At 42.6% G+C, this 24,814-nt stretch overlaps 2 long non-coding RNA genes across 4 annotated transcripts in view; one reads left to right on the top strand and one right to left on the bottom strand.

Moving 5' to 3' along the window:
- LOC310835348 overlaps positions 1 to 24,814 on the bottom strand; it is a 70,613-nt gene that overhangs the window by 22,700 nt on the left and 23,099 nt on the right. Inside the window, exon 4 of one of the 2 annotated variants that reach the window (XR_014559583.1) lies at positions 23,178 to 23,266. The exons of the other annotated variant lie outside the window; for it this stretch is intronic. This is a non-coding gene — a long non-coding RNA (uncharacterized lncRNA). Of the gene's footprint in view, positions 1 to 23,177; positions 23,267 to 24,814 lie in introns of those variants that run through there. 2 annotated transcript variants of the gene reach the window in all.
- Positions 11,001 to 13,514, top strand: LOC310835260. Of its 2 annotated transcripts, XR_014559466.1 has the most exons (4): positions 11,001 to 11,123; positions 11,934 to 12,061; positions 12,439 to 12,596; positions 13,379 to 13,514. It is a non-coding gene; the product is annotated as an uncharacterized lncRNA (long non-coding RNA). The 2 variants fall into 2 exon arrangements; XR_014559467.1 differs by lacking the exon at positions 12,439 to 12,596 and having other exon boundaries at positions 11,010 to 11,123; positions 13,379 to 13,513.

The raw sequence follows: 24,814 nt of genomic DNA, 5'->3' as shown, positions 1-24,814 counted from the left end.
AAAACTACTCGCGCCGCCTCTTTTACTACTGTAATAATTATTTGTTTTAACTCATTACTGAATGTATTTTAAAAGGTAACTATCGTCAAACAAGGAAAATAAAAAATACCAACATAATTTTGTGATTTTACAAAGCATAATATAACTAATAATTTTCTTAAATTATTGGGGGGGGCAGAGCCCCCCCAAACGAATTTTTGAGGGGGCTCGGGCCCCCTCAGGCCCCATGGAGTCGGCGCCTATGATAACAACCTGATGCTTATGCATTTTGGATATTGTTGTGTAACCACAGATCAAAAACCCAGCACTGGAAACAGAGTGAGTGCATAATAATTGCCAGTGTGACCATAGCTTGAACTGGACATTATGCTAAAGTTACCAGATTTTTTTCAGTGAATCTGGGGACACTTTTCAACTTCAGTGGATTTTGTATGGGGACTAATTTGTAAATCCAGGGACTGTCCCCGGGAAACAGGGACATCTGGCTACCTTACATTATGCCCACTAGTTGTATATTAAAGGTACACATGAAAAACTGTCCACTGGCTATCAAAGTAGGCTCACATTGTGTCCAAATCACCTCCGAGTGCTTTCACAACACATTCTCCATTGTGCTGATCCTGACCAGTTCGCAAATTAGTAGGAAGCTAATGGGAAAGATTACAAAAACCTCATCACACAGCACTTCATGCCAGCCAGGGTTCATTCATTTGATCGAATGCACCGGGAAAATACCCTCCTCTATACATGCCCCCACTTCGCCACATTATGGAGCCTTGGCTGAAATGGGACATGGAGGGTGATTGAAATGGTGCTACTAGATCTGAAATATCAAAACTTTCAATAATTCAACAACTGGAAAGCTTAAAAAAAAATCTGTGAAATCAATCAGATAAATTATGTATTATCTACCAAAGCCAATAATTTATTGTCACATCCTCACAGAGTAGCAACCAGTTAAGTATAACTACACCGATGCTGTCCTATTTTGGGAAACAAGCAAGACAGAGAAAACTGCCTACATTAAATCCCTTCCTTCTCATGGCTGAACTGGTCAACCCCTAAAATGAGATTTATCATACCCTAACAAACTGAGACATAGAGAGATAATTTTCAGGTCCTGATATGAAGAGCTGCATCATACTGAAAGCTCTGCAGGTAATTGAGATTCCCATTTCTGACTATAATTTTTATACTTCAGATATATTTCTGTCAAGTAAATGTATGAGTGGAGATGTCTATTGGTTCTGCTTTGTTCAGTCTGCTTCCTCTCCTAATAATAAAAAACCCCTCCCTAGCACTTGATTTGAATTGCCTTTTTAGAGCAGTTGGAGGTATCACATCTGATTAAAATACCCTGTAATGTTTCTGCCTGAGGTATGGAGGCCATTTCCCTCCCTTTGGTGTTCAAACCCAGGCCGCTCCATTCCTCACTAGATGCCCTTCTAACATGCAAATAGGGAAGTTTTCTTACAAATGGGTATTGGGCATTGTCATTCAAAGTGTGCATAAATATGAAACTGTAAAGGAAAAAAGAACATTCGTACTTCAAACTCTATAATCAAAGGAAATACAAACCAATGAAAACTAAAAGGCAAGTAAGAACATTGCTGTTAACTGGACTGGACACTTTTTAGAAATAATCACATTTTTAAACTGCAGACCAAACACTGGAAGGCTAGACAAAAAAAATTAAATGAAATAAAAATCAATATTCTACTCCCCATCTCATGATAAACATTGTATCGGTTTGGAGATAGCTTCTTATAAAACTGTCCAGAGCTTGTTTTAAACCTGGTGCAAATGTCAGGCTTAGCTGAGATTATTTCAAAGTGAAACTAAATTTATCAGAAATTCTCCTCCTAGCTACATCCTAGCCCAACAATTCACTCTGGCTTGTGGAGTTCATCCTGATGATGCAACTGGCAGGCAACATGTCAACTAGGGACTCAGCTACACAGCTGCAAATAAAACGTTTAAATGTGTTATAATGTGCAATATACAAATGTGACACTATGCAAAATTCAATGTATTTTTCAAAACTTTTTTTAAAGGCATTTTTATATGTGTGTAGATTCCTCCTCTGACATGTTGACCTGCTGAACACAAAGTTCTGAACCATCATATTCATTAGACAGAGGGAATTAAGGCCTCATAAACAACATTAACTGATGAAAAATCAACAGACACCTGAATCATTATTTTTTCCACAAACTGTCACACATTGGACTGGAAGTGTCCTTGCACTGTGAGTCTTACTAGTATTAAAAATAAAACGCTTCCATTCTGCAAAATAGGAATCCTGTTTTCCTCACCCCTTGGTGACATCGATTTGACATACACATCTCCACACTGGCAATTTCCCAAAGTTTGCTGAACCAGAGAGGTATAGTAGGAGCTTTATTGCTCTTCTTCTGGATATTATGCTCATAGACTAATATCTATGCCTAAACCTGCCTCTGACCAACTATCATTCCCATGCTGTCTTTTGTTAATGCAGATACACAGAATATCTTTAAAACCAGGTGCCTTGACACAACTGCCATGCTAAAAACCAATGCCTCAAAAGGCATGAGAGCTCTAGGGTCTTGCTCCTGAACCTTCCTCTTGGAAACAAAGAACAGGATCTGATGGATATTAAGCTAGTTGACTTGGACATTGGCAAATTTAATCTCTCAGTTGTTCATCTGTAGGTGGGGTTAACCAGGATTGCCATACTTTCCACGTGATAGATGAATGCATTAAGGAGTTATGCTGGGAGGAACGTTAGTGGAAAGTTTGGGTCCACATAGGAGCATCCACTGATTGTGACAGTTCTATCTTCACTCAGGGCTTGTCTATTGCCTGCTATCGGATAAATTAATTGACACAACTGAAAAGCTTCATAACTCAGAATATTTAAACTGTTTTAGAATGTTTTTCATTTATTTATTTCATAAAATTTCTACACCCCTTGATTGTAAAAAAAACACCCTCAAAGTAGTTTACACACACACAAAAAAAGCTTTTGCTTGGTTTTTGCTTTTAAATTGTGTATCTGTTTGCTGTCCTGGGCTACTTTGAAAGGAAATATGGGCTATAAATTCAATAAACAAAAATTCAGTAACTAATAATAGTCCCCCCCCCCCAGATGTGGAATTCACCAACATCATGAATTGTCCTTTTGTATAGTAAATCACAATGAAGTCTGGTCTGTTTATTCTGAAAAAATAACATTGCTAATAGAAGCCTGCCATTTCCCAAGTACATCTTAAGCACATGCATGCACACACGTTGAACATTACCCTGATCATGTTTTAAACCCACTTTTTGAAACCCACCTCCTAGGAGCTGCTTCACATCTGCTTTATCAAGACCATTCAAACTGCCAACAATCATCAGAAAAGGTCAACTATTTGATTTCAGCATTTAAAAAATACTTGCGCAAATTGGCTTGGATCACAGTAGACAGCAGGCTTCATCAGCCATTATTTCTGATCAATGCAAATAAGATGGATGTCACTCAAGAGAGAGGCATTGAAAACAAAGCAGTATAATCCTCTGAAAGGAGTGTGTGGAGGGGAGAGGGAAATGATTAGCATCTAATCCAGTGTTTCCCAAGCTTCTGAAAACTGGAGGTATACTTCACTTTCATATCCCAGAAGGTTTACATTGAGCATGTGAAAAAGTAAAAATTATCTTTCTAGAGAGGAAGCCACCCCCTGGTGTCTCTGCATGAGTCCCTGCCCTGATAGGAAAAAAAGGCGAGCTCAGAGGTAACTAATGCAGAGATACAACAAACAGCTCTGAGGGATGGAAAGAAATTGTGCTGCATCTCTGCTTCAGGTGTGATTGGTTCATTCAGCTGCCCTAAATGCAAAGACACAGCAGAATTAGCCACATACAGAGAGGAGAGACAAGCTGTAAGGAGACACTCCCAGAACCAACTCTGGGCCCCATCTTCCTTCATGTGTGGGTGCTATGGTCCTCCCAGCAGCCATTAGTTAAACAGATTTATTTTTAACAGCCCTTCAACATATCTCTCATCACATGCTTGTATGCCCAAAGACATGGGGTGGCCAGCATAGTGTAATGGTTAGGGTGTTGGACTAAGACAAGGAAGACTCAAGCTCAAATCTCTGCTTGGCCTCTGGCCAATCATACTCTCACAGCCTGGACAACTTCAAACGGCTAATTAACGATTATGACTATTTTATTAAATTTACATAAAAAAATTTACAAAGAGAAATACAAAACAACATTTAAAAGTAAGAAATAGAGTAATTTAAACAATAAAAATTGATAAATCAAAATTTTCTTTCTGCTGAAAGAAAATGGAAGAGACATCATATAGGTTGTCTTGAGCTCCTTGAAAAAAAGGTTAAATAGGATATGTATACATAACTAACCATTCAAAAGTGTGTTTGACATATTTGTTCTGAAACACACACCTCCCCACCACAGTCTATTTGCATGTTACCCTTCTTCAGAGGAGCAACGTCTTCTCTCAAGAGACGGGTTCAATTCAATTCAAATTTATTTACGGCTATTAGCCCATAAAATATGTACAAACATAAAAGCACAGAAGCATAAAAAACCAATACATCTAACAACAGAAGGGGAACACCACGATGCAAGGGTGGGTCATTGAGCAGTGACAAATAACAGCTTGGGGCCCGGAAAGATCCAAGGGATGGTTCACAGAAAAAGGAGAACTGGAGATGAGATCCATCATGCACTCTCATCATAACTGTCCGATTAGTTTTTGTTGTTGTTGTTGTTGTTTGGTGGTTTTTGTGTGTGAGATAACCGCATTCAGGAATCTCGCCACCTGCAGAGTTACAGAAGGATCTGTATCCTGCAAAAGCAGTGCGGCATGTGACTCAACAGGCCTGCCAACCAAGCGCAGTAAGGCAGGACCCAGGAATTTAGTCCTAGCTATGCTATGTAAGGGACAGTTGAACATTATATGTGGAAGAGATTCAACTGTTTTCCCGTCACACTCGCATAGCGGAGACACCAAACCCTTGGAAAATCTGTGGCTCAGCAGGTTCGATGGAAAAACATTGAACCTTGCACAAATAAATGCAAGTCGGTGTGGTACAGATGAAAGAGATGACATGTATGATGGAAGGCCAAGTGGTGGGGTTATTCCGTGATACCTGGGGGAGCAGACACCCCCACCCCTGGAGAGGTTGTGTTGATTTTCAATGTCTGCTAATCTTTGCTCGATAAGGCTTTTGGCTGAGCGTAGGTTCATCTTTAAGGAGTCCGCTGGGGAAATTCCGATGCTCAGAAGTTTAGCATGGATTTTTCCTACCCACGGGTTAACGAAGTCATCCCGCCAGAGGCACTGAAAGAGGTAATGGTCGGGAAGCCTATGCCAGCTGGACAGCCAATAGCCAAAGACTCGCTTCCAGATGACCATCTCTAAGGATGCAATCCTTAACTCCAGATGTATGGCTGCATTGCTCACACACATGGGGAGTTTCAGGAGGCGACGGAGAAACTGATTCTGCAATGTCCCCAGCGATGTTAAATTGGACCCTGGAGCCCAGAGCGGGGCAGCATAACAGAGGGTGGAAACCACTTTTGCGTGGTACACCTTCAATGCAGAAGGGATGTGGGAGGCTCCGTCGACCGCAAAAAATTGGAGTAGAGTGTAAAGTATTGTTTTCCCTTTGTTCAGTAAATACTGTATCTGTGGCTTCCAGCTTAGGTTGTAGTGAAAAAAGACTCCCAGGTATTTAAATTTGAAAACCTGTTCTAATTGGACTCCATCTAACTTCCAGCTGTAAGTTTTCCGAGACCTGGTAAAGACCAGTACTTTAGATTTTCCATGATTAATTGTCAGGTGGTTGAGTTTGCAATAAGCCGCAAAAATCTTTAAAGCTCTGCATAAACCGACTCTAGAGTAGGAAAGGATCGCTGCATCATCAGCATATAAGAGCAGAGGGCAGCGAAAATCAGCTAGGCGGGGGGCATGAATGTTGGCTTGAGACTCACTCAGAAAGAGCTTCATATCACTAATAAACAAGTTGAAGAGGAGTGGGGCCAAAATGCAGCCTTGGCGCACTCCTCTATTTATTGGGACCTCATTGGATAGGTTTCCCGCCGGTGTAAGTCTCACTCTAGCCGACGACCCGTGGTGTAATTGGGTTATGAGCCATAACAGCCTTCTATCTATGCCCCATCTCTCTAATTTCTTCCATAGACAGTTTCGTGGGATACTGTCGAAGGCGGCCTTTAAGTCTATGAAAGCAACACATAGGCGCCCCCGACTCGGGGCAGAATATTTTCTGGCAAGATGATACATAATTACCATATGGTCAGTGGTCGAATAATTGTTCCTGAAGCCCGCTTGCTCGTGGCCAATCAAGTTTGAGTCGTATGCCCAATGGGACAGCTTAGACAACAAAAATTTTGCATAGATTTTCCCGATGATAGACAAAAGGCTGATGTTCTGATAGTTCTCTGGGTCAGTGGGGGAACCCTTTTTGTGGACTGGTACAATCACGGCCACCTTCCATGACCTGAGACGGGTTGGTTCAGCCAGTCTTCCCCATTTTGCAATTTGGATAGCAATGAAACCAGCAGTAGATTGACTTCTCTATGTGTGGTCTTTCCATTTATTCTGTTGATACTAACAATGCCTCTTGCTTATTCACTGATAGTACAGTAGAGTATATAAAGCAATAATGCATATTGATCAGACTATACTGAACACCAATTATTCATTTTAAGGAGAGCCCAGTACCTTCTGGAAAATGCATTCTTGCCAAAGGCACATCAGGAGAAGGAATTGTGTGACAATGCAGGGAGCTGCTACAAACACTGTGTGCAAGAAAACAGTTATTGAGCTTTAACTAATTCCATGATCCTGCTCATAAAAAGCTGGGTAGAAAGATGGTTCCAAATCCAGAAACACCAGCTGAACATAAAGCTTGAAATGCCACAAAGAGCTGAAAATGTCTATAAATCCTTCATTTAAATGTGACATGTCTGCTAGGAGAGAATAACCCAGAGAGCAACTGAAAGCTATCACCAGGCATTTGAAATGAATTTTGGCCAATATTTCAGTGTAGAGTGGATGGTTTGCATCACAAAACATGAGTCAGATACTGTATAAGAGCAAATGCGTAATTTTATAAATAGGTTGTAACAAAATTCTTTTAAGCATGGAAATGTGAGTCTAATTATATGGTTCTAACTCCAATATTGCACCAAAATTCCAATCAGTCTTATTCAATTCTGAAATTAAGCCTTCTACACTTCTGTCAAGCCTTCTACTGATGCTTCCATCATCAGTGCTTTTTTTCTTTAAAAATGTTTAGGGGTGCCCTCATTTTGACTCAAGAAAATCACCTTTTTATAGTTCAAATCGGCAAAAATAAATACAGGAAATGGACAAAAGTACAAAGATTTACAAAATGTTGAGGGGTATGTGTAGCCCTGCGTCCCCCCAGAAAAAAGCACTGTCCATCATCACAAACATTCTGAATGCAGTCACATTTACTTTTCAAATAATTCCTATAGAACTGGACATAGTGACCCAGGAATACAAATGTTTTAAAATTGTCTGCAGAGCTCTTAGGACGATACAATATGATACGATATGATAATCTTTATTGTCGTTGTCCCATACAGAACAACAAAATTGGAAAAATCTACACCAGACTTCAAAAACCAACATGCCTGCTATCCCAGCTATCCCAGCCTGGTTAACCCCCTAAAAACTCTGATAGCCCATAGTTAAATACAATATACTCCCATAGAGACTACCTTACACTGCGTTTAAAACCAAAATCGCATTTGGATAGAAACTGCTTTTCAGGTTACCAGGTTAGTTTTCAGGTTACCAGGTTAGTCCTAGTCCTTATAACCCTGTACCTTCTTCCAGAAGGCAGAAGCTGAAAGAGATCATTCCCAGGGTGTGCACTATCCTGCACTATCTCTGCAGCTTTCTTATGAAACATGGAAGCATAGATTCCTCAAACCATGCAACTTATTCTATCCAGACTCAGAGTCTAAACAAAATGGAACCATTGAGAAAAGCAGCAAAAAAATGTGGTCAAAATAGTCAAAAGATTCAGTTCAAATGTGGCCTCTCTCTACTTTAAGGCTGGGAAAACAAAATCATTATCTTAATATTATCTTTAGCAGGTGACTGGTGTGACCTCTACCCTAGACAATTTTTTATTTCTATTTCTATCCAGTGCTAGACTCATTGAAATTAATAAACATTACTAACTTAGGTCCATTGATTTCAATGGATTTACTCTGAGTAGTTTGTTGGATTCAACGCCATGTGCGCAATGCAGCCCTCGCTGCAGTAATGCTGGAAAACAGAGGAGATACATTTACCGTAGACTGCATCATTAATGCTCAGTGTGTTAAGTGGCCTTTAAATTAAACTAAGTTAAATAAACCCTTCTTTAATTTCCTAGTGAATCTTTTTCATTAACAGACACATTAAGGCTGAGCTCATTTACATATAGCTTATGCAAGCACATGATTCTGGAATGTCCAATTAATGAGACTTAATCTGACTTGGAATGGGCAAGTGGCACAAGGGGTTGTGTTGAGTTGTGTAGACACCATGTCTGTCTCCAAAGGAGCACTGTGGCTCCAAGTCCTGTGCAAATTGGGTGAAAAGAAATAATGTGATAACTGAGTAGTCCAAGACTAATGACCCAGCTATAGAAACAAGTAATCCATTCCAGCAGTTGAAGAAAAAACAAGCATATCAACAGCACACATTTGTTTGAACAAAGTAGGGACAGACAAAGAAACTCGCCAGGTGGGTGTATCAAATTTTGCACAAATTCACATATTGAAAGTAATCACGTAAGTAATTGTCAGGGAACTGACTTCGAAGCGAGAGGTGGAGGCAAGGCTCCTGAGCGATGCAGGAGAGGGGACCAGCAGAGGGGAAGGAAAACAGCGCAACACCAGTAGAGAAGGGAGGGAGATGGAGGAGTCGGAGAGGGGTCTCCGAGACTCTTCGCCCCGAAACTAGTGGGGAAAGCACAGGCACGCCTCTGCCCACTCCTTCCCTGCGCAGAAGATTTCCACGCAGGGAGAGTAGGCGGAGACTTAGCGTCAAACACCTTCTTTGCTGGAAGAGGTTCAAGAAACGCCCACTGACGGATTCTGCAAGCGACTGAACGGCCACGGAGCGAAAGGCTGTCAGCCGAGGCAAGGTTAACCAGGCGATCTAACCAGCAGTAACAGCAACTTACGCACAAGTAACCCCTTATAACCATTACAGTAATGCTTAGAAACTCAATCAAAATGTGAGAGATCTCCGTGATTTGGTTTGGGATCCAATGAGGTTATCGTGATAGGGCCCAGATCAGAACCAAACCAGTTTTGGCCAGGAATCAAATCAGGGGCCTTGTCTAGTCCTAATGTTTAATTAGAAAGGGGGCGGGGAGACATACAGGCAGCGGCGTAGCGTGGGTTGTCAGCACCCGGGGCAAGGCAAGTAATTTGCGCCCCCTAACCCGGGGCAAGGGAAGTAATTTGCGCCCCACGCCGTGGCGCCCCCCCTACCAAGCCTCTATATTCTGCGCTTGTCAGGCTTGGCTGCTGGCCCTCCGTGGCCTGGCAACGGACTCAAGAGACCGGCCGTGGCGGCGCTGGAGGGCTGGTCTGGAGCCCGAGAGAAGCCTCGGAGAGTTCTCGCTGGGTTGACCTCGCAGCCTGGGTTACCCTGCGGGGCTGTTGTGAAAGGCGAAGGCGAGCGGCAGCGTGGCTTGCAGCGGAGCAAAGGGCACGACCACGGCGCCGGGACGTGCCCTTTGCTTGTGCCCCTTTGCTGGGGAGGCTGAGAAGGGCGCCCCTTTGCTGCGCTCCCCCGGGAGGTCCCCCAGGAGCAAAGCCCGCTGCCTGCGCTGGCAAGGAGGATGAGCCCAGCTGGCAGGCCGGCCAGAGAGGAGCCTTGCGGGCAGCGAGTGGCTGGCTCCTTGCGGGCGGCGGCAGCGCAACTCCCTCCTGCCGCGAGAGGCGGGCAGCAGCCGGGCCTCGGACCTGCAGCCAGGAGCGCTGCCTCTTCCCGCGCCCCGAGGGCTCCCCGCGCCCAGCAACCCGGGGAAAGCGCCGCACTTCCACCACTGGCCCTGCTTCCACCACTGGCCCCTGAACTCCAAGGCTGAGGCTCATGGCGCGCACCCCGGCTTGCAGCTCCTCCGCTGCCCTTCCAATGGAGCAGCGGCCCGCAGGGAAGAGCAGGCGCGCTCTCTGTCCCCAGCCGAAGCCGAGGCGGGCTTCTGGTAGCCCCGGGGTGGGAGGCAGAGGGGGGTCGCTGGCTGCAGCCGCCTCGCCTCGCCTCCGTTCTCCTCTCAAATCAGACACAGACGGCTGCTGACAGCGAGGAGAAGGGGCAGGGGCGGAGAAGCGCAGCGGGGGCAGCGGGAGGCGGCGGCGGGGGGCCTCACAAGAGAAGCGCGCCCCACGGGACTGAACCAGGTTCCTCTCCCCGGCTCCCGCAAAGCGATGTGCCCGTCTTGTGCTCTCCGCAAAAGGCGCCAGATCAAAGCGGCAAACGGTACAGATCCACACCATGCCCCCCGCGGAACAGTCGTGCCCTCCACATCACAGGCAGCTCAGAGTTAAACTCTGCGCCCGAGGCTCTTCGGCAACTCCGGAGGCGGCGAGTGCGCCCCCCCAGATGTTGCGCCCGGTGCGGCCGGCCCCCCTTGCACCCCCCACGCTACGCCACTGCATACAGGCAGAGACTCTTGCCCGCATCATCTCAGGGTCATGGGTTCAACCTGGGAGGAAACATCCTCACTGAGACTCCCTCAAAGGCTCAAAACCAGTGGCTCAGTTTAATGGGGAACCAATGCGTATTCAACCAGGGCAACATGCCCATCAGAGAACATGGCCACAGATGCAAGTACAGTAGTTATAACAGATTTATGAAATAGATTTTACATTACCAATACCTGTGTGGAGAAACAACACCTGCGAATGAGAAACCAAGGCTCAACAGACAACATAGCTAGGATTGTGATGTCACAATGCTTCAACAAGATGGTGCACCTCATTAGAACTTTCCCATGTCATCTCCTGTCGAAAGAGTTTCTCTGTCTCTCATCTGCAAGGGCAACCTAAAGCACTTCACTGGCTGTTAACACGAGGTGAGTCAAAAAAGGTTTAATTTCAAAACTTTCTTCATTTCAGCAGCCTCATTTAAAAGGGGAGAAGCCTGTTGGTTGTTGCTGCCGCCACTGTTAAAGTTTAGCAGTTAAACAATTAGGAATTGGAACACTTTGTGATCTACTGTAAATCACTGAGAGATTTACCAGTAGATCCCAATATCTACCTTCTGCCCACCAGTATAATTGGCTTCCAAGTATACAATGAAAGCTAACAGTTTCCACACATACATGGCCTAAATTAGAGTTTGGGCAGAGTACTGAAGATGGAATTATCAAATGAGTTAAACAAGTTTAACCCCTCTGGAATCAATGGTCAAGAACATTCAACACTGAATTGCACCCAATGAAGTCATGATGGAGTCAGAGGCTTCTCTTTACTTCATATATTTGTGAATTCTGATCAATGACTTGAGTCTTCCCAAATTTTACATGCATAAGTGGCTATTTTAAGCCTCACCAAGACAGCATATCCCTGTTTACCATATGACAGATTAATACTTTTATTCCTATTATGCAAAATCATTTCCCCAACCCCCCCAATCCCTGGAAGTCTCTCTTCTTTCTTGTCTCTACGTGCCCAGCATGCCCTAATGACAAAGGTTGATAAATAAAACCAGAAGGCAAGGGACTGTTTGGCTCAGTGACTTGCCCACTTCTGGGAGGAGGGTTTTCAAATCATTGACTAAAAAATAATTCTGATTAGATGACTATAAAAGGTGAAAAGTGTAATAAGTTTAGCGTCCCTGCCTGGGAACATCAGAGGCACACAACCTCTTGAATATTGATCAGGTCTGAAAGAAAAGCCAAGGAGAAGAGAGAGCAGGAAAACCAACACTTCTTTGGACAGCGATAACTGCGTATCACACCCAGGCTTTGTCCATGGGGAACAAGGCAACACAAACCCATTAAAATCAATGGTAAGGCTGACTACAATGCAACATGCATTTCCCCCTTGATTTACAGCTTAATGTCTCTGACATCCCTCCACTTTCAAAGACAAAATTCTTTTGCATGAGGAACATTGCATTTTACTATAATACCAAAAGGCAACTTTTGCACTTACAACTAGGTGGCTATTGTCAACACCAGATCATTCTTCCAGTGGGCGTTGAACCAAGTGTTCATTCATAGTGATTCCTGGTCAATTAGCACTTGAAACAATAGTGTGTTATTGTAGGTTCCTTAATTTATAGACAATTGGCTATTTAAAAAGCCAATTCTTCATTGAGATCTGGTAGAGTGTCCTGGTTAAGAGACTAACTAAGAGCTTATCCACACTTCCCTTCACTTCCAGGCCTGGTCCGTGCTTTGAGCTTTAAATCCACAGAAAACACAAACTGACGTTTGCTCTGCTTGAGTGCTAAAGAGTGGGTTTTCACGGGGAAAGCTCAGGGGCAAAACAAAACAAAACACACAATTTTAAGCACGTGCCTGGAAAGAGAACGGCAAAAGGTAAGTGTTGAGTTGTGGACATATCAGACGCCACAGCAATTCTTCAAACAGCTCTTGTTTATTCACAGGCCAGAACAGAACTGAACTGAAGGGTTCAGCCAACCTGCTTATATAGAGCTCCACTAGAACACAACAGTAACCATTTTCTGTAACTATCCAATCACAGTGAACGTCACTTTCGATATCTTATTTGCATATGTGGACCTGAACTATCTACAGTATCCCCCTGCTGGCCCAGGGTGAGAACTTCAGTACATAACAGTAAGTGTGGTTCAAATCTTGCTTCTGCCATGAAATCACTAGGTGACATTTGAGAAGCTACTTTCTCTAGGCCTGAGCTTCCAATCTGCAATAATTGGTGTGTGTGTTAATATTGACTTATCGTACAAGACTGGTTGTACAGATTACAAGTAGGTAATATATGTGAAGTGCTTTGAACACTTGAACATGTTATTCAAATGCTATCACTGCTGTTGCTGTCGCTACTACTACTACCAGTGGGGTAGCATGGGAAACTACAGGGCGGTTGCCCAGGGTGGAAAATTGTTAGGGGGTATAGAATTTCAACACCTGGTGCTGCCTCAATACAGTTGCGCACTTCCGTCACTGGGCTCCGTTGAAAATGGCTTCTCCATGTGAATCAGGAAGTGACATCTCCAGACAACGGAAGGACTCTTATCTCTGCGGCTGCAATGTCCTTGGTGATGCAGACACCGTTAGCTCATTGAATGTGCATATGTACTCCATCCATTTCCCTCTTTCCCACCCACCCTTCCGCACAGCCCCAGGTGCCGGTAACCCACGCTATGCCACTGACTACTACTGCTATTGACAGCTACTCAGAGGCAGCATAGATGACAGTGGACAGCCCTTACTTTAATGCCTTCCCTGAATTCCCAGAATGATCAAGCTAACTACAGTGGTGCCTCGCAAGACGAAATTAATTCGTTCTGCGAGTTTCTTCGTCTTGCGGATTTTTCGTCTTGTGAAGCACGGATGCACCCTGGTATTAACGGTTTTAAGAAAACAGAAACAAACTCACAAGATGTTTCGTCTTGCGAAGCAAGCCCATAGGGAAAATTGTCTTGCGAAGCAACTCAAAAAACGAAAAACCCTTTCGTCTTGCGCGTTTTTTGTCTTGCGAGGCATTCGTCTTCCGAGGTACCACTGTATTCTTCAAAAGGCACTCTTGGGCTACATGAACCTTAGAACAATCTCATCCAGCTGAAGAAGCAAGCACTTCTTTCTCAAATCAGATGTATTTATTTTTTAATCACTAAAGTTTATTGAGCCCTTCGTCAAACAAGATGGTTTTCTTTTCTTTTCTTTTCTTTTCTTTTTTTTGCTATAAATAAGGCACACAGCAGCTTTTTGGGTATCCATGATACCAAACAGCTGAACCTTGGGTGTGCTGAGAGCTATCACTTCTCTGTGATGCAAACATTCCTTAAATTTTCCTCCATGCAATATGATGTGAGATCTGTATCCCATATGTATGTGTGTGTGTGTGTGTGTGTGTGTGTGTGTGTGTAACATGCCATTAAATCATGACTAGAATTCAAGTCTAAATACTGTGTTTCTTCAAGCGAGTCTGCATTTGTTAATACAAAAAGGGGAAAAAATGTATTCTGGTATAAAACCCTTGAGATGGCACATTTCATTTCCAGCGGGTCATAGGAGACAGCAGGCACTGTTAAATTTGTTCTATTATTCACGCATGTACACAATAAAAAAAATGGCAATACAATTACCTATGCAAAGTCCACGATACTGTGAACTGTCAAAGGAGGCTAGGAGGCAAACTACCAGAATTTAAAACAAAATATTACCATGAAACACACTTGATCTGACACTGCAAAGCCTTTTGATAGTCCTAAACATATTGAATGCCCAGTGGAAATTTAGCTTTTCATTCCGGCCCAAATTTGATTAAGCATGGCAGGAATGGAGAAATCCCTTTTCAGCAGCAGTCTGAGGTCACCGTCGCTTTCAGACAGGTGCAGAAATGCAGCTCAGGATGCAATATCTAAGGCATAATATCCAACAATTTCTAATCCAAGGCACAACAGACAGCAGGGCTCGTCCAAGTTAGGCTGCTATTAACAACCCAGTCAAAGAGGTGGTGGTCTTAAATATATTGATTTGTTCAGACAAAAGCTCTGTTTGAAACAGTGGGATTTAATTCTAAGTCGTTTACGATCTAAGTGGTAGCCACGACCATCACCATCATTTTATTTTGCCTTTCCATAGTTAAAACTATGCTCAAGGCAGCTTACAACTTGACAAGATTTGCATAATTACCAACTTAACAAAAGTCATAAACACATCAAATGGTACACAACCAAATGGAAAACAATTTCCACATAAATCATAAAATCTAAAAACAATGCAACATTAATATCAAAAACAATATAGAATGACATAGATAAAAAATAAAAACAATATTTAAAAAGGAGCCCTCTCTGTCCAGCAGCAGCAGTCCTTAACGGAGCCTGTCAGAACCCACCCTAAGCCAGCTGGAGAGAGGCAGGGCACTTATCGATGGTTGAGAAAGGTAGACAGTTTAGTACTGGAGGACAGAAGAGTCAACAAGAGGATAAGTCAAGGAATTATTGAGCGGTAAACTCATAATCACTTACATGGTTAGAGCAGTTTACAAAGGATCTATTCTTACGCGGCTCTAACCAGCATGGATTCTTAAGAATATGCACACTAGGGCATTTTGCCCTAACCTGATGCTCTACAGCTCTTTTAGACGGTAACCATCAACCCCTAGACTAGCATGATCAATGGTGATAGGAGCAGAGTCCAAAACATCCAGAGGGCGCCATGTTGAGGAAGGCTGTGTTAGACCATTCCTTATCAAATTGCCCTTTCTGGCTTTCTCAAGGTTCGGCCTTTGAGAAAACCCTTCCTTTACTCATCTCCCTGTATTTCAGCCCGCTGTCCTTGAACCTGCACTGCCAAAATGAATGAAACTTTTGACAACTTCAAAAGGTTGAGGCTACTGTGGTGGATTTCCTAGACTGACAGGAATGACCACTGAGATCCCTCCCATCTCTGATTTAATGACTTCCTGTTGCAGAAGCCAAGCCGAAGAGCCTGCAGTCCCTGGGAGACTGTTCAAACATTGGTGGCCACGTTCTTGTAATCTTTTCGTTATCTTTAGAATAAATTTTAAAATAAATTGAAGTTAAATACAATGACGGTTGCTATGCTGAGCACATTTTATAGGGCTAAGGTTGCAATCTCTCTCACACTTGAGGGAAAATACCACCAAAGTAAATGCAGCTCAAACTTTTTAGGATTAACATATACCCATTTTTTTTGGTCATAGACAGGACTAAGAGCAGCTTTGAAAGAGCAATTTAGACGGGAAAAGATTTCCAGCATGCACACAAATCCCTTCCACAAAATAGTAGTAAGTCTGGATGCACCCATTGTCCTTATTCCAAAATGCGTCAGGTTCTACAAGAGACTGACACCTACCCAAAGACAGAAACCTAATCTGTCCCCTTATCAAGGGGACCTAGATTTCCCATTTCAGGACCTCTCAGTCCAGTTGCTTGGAAGGAGGAGTGTAAATCCCAGCCACATTTCTGCCTGGGGAAGGATTAATTCTTGCCTCTTGCCAATAGAACAGAGGCGCACATATTATGCTGAAAAGTCCTGCTAGAGGACATGTCAAGACAGCAAAGGACAGAATCCTGGTCTTCTGATTGAACCCCAAGACCAATTCACTTGCCAATTAACACCCTGTTGATAGGAGCAACTGCCTTCCCTGCCACAGGTTTATTTAGCAGGAAGCACATGCTGATGCTGAGATGATTTTCAGTGTGTTATATCACCTTTGCAAGATAATCAATAAAAATTTAAATGAGAAGAAGTTGGTTGGTTCTTTAAATCCCATTAAACTTGAGCACCAATTTATAACCCTCTGCAGAATTAAGTGTTTTTAGAACACCAGTACTGTGTAATAGCATTTGCAAAACACTCGCTGTCCTTTTGTTGATGTGATTAATCATTCCTATGGTATGTTTTGAATATTCCAGTTGCAGGTTTGCAAAACTGTGTAACTCATTTCATAAATTTTGTTCTTGCTGGAGTGGTTCCACAAGCATCCTCATTCTGCCAGGCGAACAATGACGGCTGCTTCTTATTTGCCCTGTTAATTCTGCAGTTGTGAAGACTAGAGACAGTCATACTATGTGGTACTAAATTTATGTATTGCACGAATTTAATCTATTCTTTAATACATCACACACATGATGCTTGCTAATCCAAAATGAATGTAATAAATCTGAAATTTCTAATGTTACTGTGAAATAACGCCATTGATAAAACAGCACTTTGTACGCAACAAAGATTTTCATGTTTTATTGGGGAGGGGGAGAAATATGTAAATACAACAATCAACTCCAACATAACAACTAAAATAACTTTTAATTGTTTTCCCTTCCCTTATATTTTCTGCATGGCTGACTTTGCTTACGGCTTCGTGAAAGGCCAACTCATCAGTTTTAGTTGTTAATCAAGAACAGTAATTGTGTAAGTTATAAACATACAGAACGATACTTTGCCTAATAGGGTAACACATCCCAGAAAATGCAAAGTGGTGGAGTTTTTTCATGCTAATAATTTGTAAGGCTTTTATTTGAATAAACAAGCTCCCAAAGAGGCATTTGAAATCGAGACATTACGAGTTTTTCCCATGTACATTTATGAAACAGAGGGTGCCCATTCAGAAAAAAAGGAGCTTGTCTTGCAGATCTGAAAAACGGATTCCTTGCTGTGCTCCTTCAGCTTGAAATCTGTCTGGTGCCAAGGAAAATCAGGGAATACCCCTAGCATGAAACTCAAGTAACAACTATGTTATCAGTTTCGGTGCTAAAAGCGTGAGATGCCTCATGTGGGCAACTTGCTGAAGCCAAAGAGATGCTGAATTCTTCTTCATGACTATGAATGGCAATTCAGCCAGTATACATTTAGGATGGTTTGCATCTCTGCTGTTGTGCTTGGGTCATGAATGTGATCCTGCTTAAAGTCAAACTGAAGTGCTGCAAGGAAGTGCTTAAGACACATTTATCTCAGCTAAAGTCACATCTGTCTCATTCACACTTCTTTTTCTGTAATTGAGAAATCAAGGAGGATCACTGATGTTGCTGAGCTTTGACAAGTTCCTTTTGTTTAAGCTCATGATTATTCTAGCTTCCTGAGTTGAATGGATAGCTGGCCATAACCTTAGCCACGTTTACACATAATGCAAAGCCAAAGCCATGACTGACACAGGCCAAGGTTTATAAACTAACAACCATGGCTTATTTTTTATATATATATTGTTAAATTTTATTAAATTCAAAAATTTAATTACAACTTTTTTAAAAAAACAAAGTAACCAAGGCTCATCCTCCTCCTCATCATATTAGTATACTACCCACAAAATAAAGGGAATTCCTGCTCCTCCCAAATAAATGGAATTCCAAAGAGAAAGGACCTGGCTTAACTCATTTTTTCTAACCCAGTTCAAATGGGAAAAAGTAAAGTTACTGCCTTAGTATGTTTTGGAAGGCCAAATCCACCATTTTGGATGCTGGCTGGCCCAGCCTCTCTCAGTACGCTTAGGTTGGTGGGTTCCCAGCAAAATACAGAGCTTCTTTTCATTCCATCTAAGACCCATCATAATGGCAAGCTTATATGCCGCCTCCTGGGTTCTGTCTCTTTGTTACAGTCTAGAATGTTCAGTCTCCAGTACAATGGCAAGGCTCCCAGGCAACATCTGGAAGGTGAGTGTAATTCTTAACAGGTCACATTGTTCCAAGGGACAAATTAAGTGGGCTGCTAAATCTTGGGCATGGCTGAGGGGGCCAAACCCAGCTCAGGCCCTTCTGGGAAGGATTATACACAGAGACACATCCTCCCTTCTTCCTAGTAAGGTAAAGGTAAAGGTACCCCTGCCCGTACGGGCCAGTCTTGACAGACTCTGGTGTTGTGTGCCCATCTCACTCAAGAGGCCAGGGGCCAGCGCTGTCCGGAGACACTTCCGGGTCACGTGGCCAGCGTGACATCGCTGCTCTGGCGAGCCAGAGCCGCACACGGAAACGCCGTTTACCTTCCCGCTGGTAAGCGGTCCCTATTTATCTACTTGCACCCGGAGGTGCTTTCGAACTGCTAGGTTGGCAGGCGCTGGGACCGAGCAGCGGGAGCGCACCCCGCCGCAGGGATTCGAACCGCCGACCTTTCGATCGGCAAGTCCTAGGCGCTGAGGCTTTAACCCACAGCGCCACCTGCGTCCCCACCCTTTAATTTAAAGGATGTTCCTCTATTGCTGTTCCTATCACTCTATCATGAAGGTGAACCAATATTCCTCCAGATGTGGTCAGACATCATCTCCTGTTAGCCCCAATCATGCATGGCCAATGACCAGGGTGAGGGGAACTGGAGTTCATCAACACCTGGCCACAGGTCCCTTAATACTGGGCTAGTGTTTGAAACAACAAAAATGTTAACAAATACAGGTTTGGAAACTTTTGTATTGGTCTAATGGCGACCCCAATTACAATTTCATTATTAACAGTAATGTTCAAATGCAATGCAAGGTTTGGATGGGGTGCTTGAGCACTTAAGTAAAGCCATATACTGGCATCAACTCATAGCCTGACAGAGAATCTACTGAGTTATTAAATGGATTTAAGTGGATGAATTCTGGTGCAGTCTGCTCAGCAATGCATGAAGAAAAGAGTTTGAGGTGTAAAAAATGTCAAATAGCTTTCTCATATGCATTAAACTGTTAATAAAGATAAAATGATCTTTATGTTTTGGGTTTCTAATGTCTCTTTTATGAAAGTAACCAGGAGCTTTGATTCACGATTCGTTGGTTTCCGAACGGTGTGTCATTACTTAGAACACATCAAGAATAACTTGTAGACAAGACACGGAGCCTGGGGGGAAAAGCTGGCAAAGTGAGCTGGAATACCTGCAGCTTTTGATATCGTGACTCACCTATTGTGGTTGTTTCTTAGTGGCACCATGGACTGGTGGTCATTTGTGGAGGTAGCAGGAGTGAGGGACAGGAGACAGTTTAATGAATAAGTTACAGTGCCCCCAAGCTGGAGCAGAAAGCAATCACTAGTCACAAAACTGATCCCTATCCATTGGACTGAAGTGGGACTGAGCTATGCTTCAAGGCAAAGGACTGCTCTGTTCTCCCCAACAAAGAAGGACCAAAAATACTCAGTGGTGTAGTGGTAAATTTTGAGGAAGAGGAGCTCATTGTGACAGCCCTCATAGACACGTCTCAAAGGAGAGGACAAAAATGAAGCCAAGGGAAACCTGAGTTCACATCCCAGAATAGCTATGAAGCTCACTGGGTGACCCTGGGCCAATGACTATCTGAGCCTACCCTACCTAACAAAGAGATCATGAGGTGGATTCAACTATGTTTTAGTGAGGGTAGACCCACTGAAATCAATGGACCTAACTTAGTCGTGTTCATTTATTTCAATGGACCTACTCTGAGTAAAGCTCAGTTGGCTACCACCTTCTGCGCCTGTCCTCCGGTCCCAAGTTACAATGCTGACAAATACTGCTCCAATAGATGACCCGGTTGGTTCTGCAATGAAAGCAAGCACTGAAACTACACTCCCGCCCCCTAGCCATGTTCCTCTTCATTATACCAGTGAGAATAGCCATTCTGCAGATTTCTAATAGAAAGTATTCAGCATCTTCACAAAATGACAACTTCCATGCATCTCCAAGGCAAGGGAAGACAGTTAAAAGTTTAGGGGTGTGGCTTTGTATCCCTGTCCTTTTCTTCTCCCTAACAATTATCTTTTTGTTTTTACATTTGATTTTTTAAATGCTATATTGATTTTATTACACGCACCATTTTGAGAAGAGTTCCATTCTTCTTAATTTAGCAGTACCGAAATATTTATTAAGTAAATGGTCTGATAACATGCCAATTATGATGGTGCACGCTCCTCAGCCCACTCTGTTTGTTTGTTTATTTATTTATTTAAGGAGTGTCCAGATTGCCCTTCAGTAATCTGGAGAAATACGGTCAGGGAAAGCAAGCATACAAGCAAAATGCTAAAGCAATGTATAAAATCTGAACTAAAAGTGACACAGAACAATGAAAGAAAACAGTAAAAAATAATAATCCAAGTTGAACAGACAAGACCACCGTTAAAACCAACTCACACTTTACATGATGAAATGTCTAGGAGAATAAACACTGTATAGTTGGTGCCACAAGGTAAGCTTTCTTAGGAGGGCCATGACTGAAAAGCTGCCCCCTCAGTCAGCACTCACATAATTTCAGATTGTAAATTAGCCTTTGCAAGTTTAGTTGAAACATTTTATAGCAAGGAATAAAGAGTTAGTTGGTTGGTTAGTTAATTCTAACATTCATGGAGCTCCCTTATTCAATGAAAAATGTCTTCAGATTTTCCCAGCAATGCTTTAAGGACTTTGGAAATATTTCACTGCCAGACAGTGCTATAGATGTGAGACCTATGCAAAATCCCAGGTCATATTTCGAATTCAAGTCAGCCTGTCAAAGTAGAAAAAGACCCAACTTCATTCATTAAAGTTCAATTACAGCTTAAAATTAAATTAATAACTGACAGACCACCTTTGAATGACCCTGGAAGCATAATATGGAGGGGCACCATTTCAGATTTTAGAAGCGAGGACCAGGCTCTCATCAAATCAGCTCTTGGATTTACTTAAGGTTAAACTATGAACAACCACAACAACACCTCATTTGTTTATTCTGCAAACAAATTATCAATCACATTTTTTATTAAAAAGGTGTCCATAAGCAAAGCTCTGATGGATTAGACGCAAGGCCCGTCTAGTCTAACAGATGGCAGCTAACAGATTGAGTTGAATCCTGACAAGACAGAAGTACTGTTTTGGGGGGACAGGAGGCGGGCGGGTGTGGAGGATTCCCTGGTCCTGAATGGGGTAACTGTGCCCCTGAAGGACCAGGTGCGCAGCCTGGGAGTCATTCTGGACTTGCAGCTGTCCATGGAGGCACAGGTCAAATCCGTGTCCAGGGCAGCTGTTTACCAGCTCCATCTGGTACGTAGGCTGAGACCCTATCTGCCTGCAGACTGTCTTGCCAGAGTGGTGCATGCTCTAATTATCTCTTGCTTGGACTACTGCAATGCGCTCTATGTGGGGCTACCTTTGAAGGTGACCCGGAAACTACAACTAATCCAAAATGCGGCAGCTAGACTGGTGACTGGGAGCAGCCACCGAGACCATATAACACTGGTCTTGAAAGACCTACACTGGCTCCCAGTACGTTTCTGAGCATAATTCAAAGTGTTGGTGCTGACCTTGAAAGCCCTAAATGGCCTTGGTCCAGTATACCTGAAGGAGCATCTCCACCTCCATCGTTCTGCCTGGACACTGAGAGCCAGCGCCGAGGGCCTTCTTGCGGTTCCCTCGCTGCGAGAAGCCAAGTTACAGGGAACCAGGCAGAGGGCCTTCTCGGTAGTGGCACGCGCCCTGTGGAACGCCCTCCCACCAGATGTCAAAGAGAAGAACAACTACCAAACTTTTAGAAGACACCTAAAGGCAGCCCTGTTTAGGGAAGCTTTTAATGTTTAATAGATTATTGTATTTTAGTGTTTTGTTGGAAGCCGCCCAGAGTGGCAGGGGAAACCCTGCCAGATGGGAGGGGTATACATAATTAGTTATTATTATTATTATTATTATTATTATTATTATTTAGCTTTCTGCGCTACCATTAGCCAATCAGGTGCCTCTGGGAAGCTCAGAAGCAAGACATGTGCACCAATCACATCCCTCAGAAACTGTTATTCAGAGGCACACAGTTTCTGTTACTGAAAACAAATTGCTATCAATAATATTAATAATGATGACAATATTGCTCATATGCAGCTTTAGCCAATCATTTTAAAGTGACTTATAAATAGCAAACTATGCAATATAACCTATGAAAAACAAAATAATTTAAAGCAAAGTATAATTAAACAATTAACACAATCCTTCCATTCCCTAATATAGTTCCACTCATGACAGGCAGCTCCCAAAGGAGGAAAATATATCCCCAGCTATGGTGAAGCAAAAGCAAAATAAAGCACTCAGACGCTTGCAAGATATAGTCTGGGAGATATATAGCCATTGTGTGGGTATTGACAGCCCCCAAGAATTTCTGTAATCCCCTTTTAAAGACGTCAAAGTTGGTGGCCGTAGGTTAACTATGTGCTGTGTGAAGAAGAGCGTCCTTTTTGTCCAACATTACTCAAGGGGATGATAAATAGGAGGAAGCAGAGTGTAGGCACAAACTGAAAAGGGGGGAGGGCGTTAAGTAGTGAGATTCTCCAAGGACATCTTTTGAGACTGGTGCCATTTAACCTCCTCATAATTGGGAGTGACCAGTGAAATGGCACACCAATACCACCCCTCTTGTTAGCACATACCATCTGAGTTTGCCCATTAGAAGGAGAGATGGCGTGATCAGTCACATAGTGTGGCAGCATATGCGCGTTGGAACTCCCTGTGTATTGAGATCAGGCAGGCCCACTGGCTGTATAGTCGTACCTTGATTCCTGAATGTATTCTGTTCTGCAAATCTGTTTGACTTCCGAAAACGTTCGAAAACCAAGGCGCGGCTTCCGATTGGCTGCAGGAGCTTCCTGGACTCAATCAGAAGCCACAGAAGCAGTGTCGGACGTTCAGCTTCCAGAGAACATTTGCAAACTGGAACACTTACTTCTGGGTTCACAGCATTTGGGAGCCAAAATGTATGAGTACCAAGGCGTTCAGCAACCAAGGTACGACTGTATTGTTTTCAGCACCTGCTTAAAACATTTTGTTTAGGCAAGCCTATCCAGACTTCTTGAAGTTACATGTGTGTTAACGTTTTAGCTACTGTTTTAATATTTTAATAACGACTTCCATGTTTCTAAATACCCATTTTTGACTGTTTCTTAACTGAGAATTTAAACATTACATATATATAATTTGTAAAGTGCTTAGAAGCTTGTTTTTTTTCTTCCAAATAAGCACAGAAATAAAATCAAGCAGTGCTGGATTTACATATAAGCTAAACAAGCTATAGCTTAGGGCCCCACTCTCTTGGGGGCCCCCAAAAATAATTAAAGGAAAAAATTATGAATATTAATATTAATATACTTCTTAATCGTATTTCAGTTCAACAATTTGTTAAAATATATATTTTGTTATGTGCAAATGGCTTTAGATACCTATTAGGTCCATAAATTACCATATAGCATATATTCAACAACAAAAACAGCGACAATTTGTTGTTGACAAAGGACAGCTGGACATATAAAGGGTCCCATTACCTTCAGTAGCTTAGGACCTCATCAATCCTAAATCCGGCCCTGCAACCAAGTGAATTAATTTTGTTAAATAAATATATATGAACTACTGTGTGAACTTCCAGTAGCCTCATCTTAAAAAAATAGGTTATTGCAGATCTTGGAAAGGTGCAGAAAAGGAGAAGGAATTAGTGTACTTTCTCTATGGAGAAATGTTGGATGGCATGCCACTTTGCAGTTTAGAAAAAGCCAACTAAGGGAAGGAAACATGATAGAAGTTTATAAAATTAAGCATGGTATGGGAAAAGTGGACCAATATTTTCTTCCTCTCTCATAACACTTAGGTACCTTCAGTGAAATTGACCAGCAGCAGATCAAGAACAGACAAAATAAATTACTGCTACATATGATGCATACTTAATTTATGGAATTTACGACCGATATTTTCCCCTACAGTTGAGAGGCAATGCTCCTGCACTGATCCCATCTCCTATCCCAGGGCAATTTCCTCTGCAACAAGCAACACTTAATGAGCCTTGGCAAATCTACATAATCCATTCTTAAAAATCAAGTAAACTAGTGGGCCATTGCAACACAACATCTAGAGGAGCCAGTGGAAAAACATAAGCATTGAAATATGAACCTCCGTTTAGTCCCTTGATCACTATCCAAAAAGGATATGCATAACATTTTTAAGAATTTCAACGGGAATTGCAACATGTGGAATCAAAATACTATCTAGCTAAATCCAGAGTAAGATTAATATACTGGATTCACAGCTTATTGCAGCATCCTGCAACTTGTTTCTGGTAATTGGAGAATGAAATAAGATTATTTCTTTATGGAAGAAATCCTGAATGGCTTGGGATCTGAAGAAGCATTGAATCAAACACCATTGAC

This window comes from Podarcis gaigeae, assembly GCF_964106915.1.
Source record: "Podarcis gaigeae genome assembly, chromosome: 17".
Classification (NCBI taxonomy): Eukaryota; Metazoa; Chordata; class Lepidosauria; order Squamata; family Lacertidae; genus Podarcis; species Podarcis gaigeae.
This window is presented reverse-complemented; position numbering and strand designations above follow the sequence as displayed.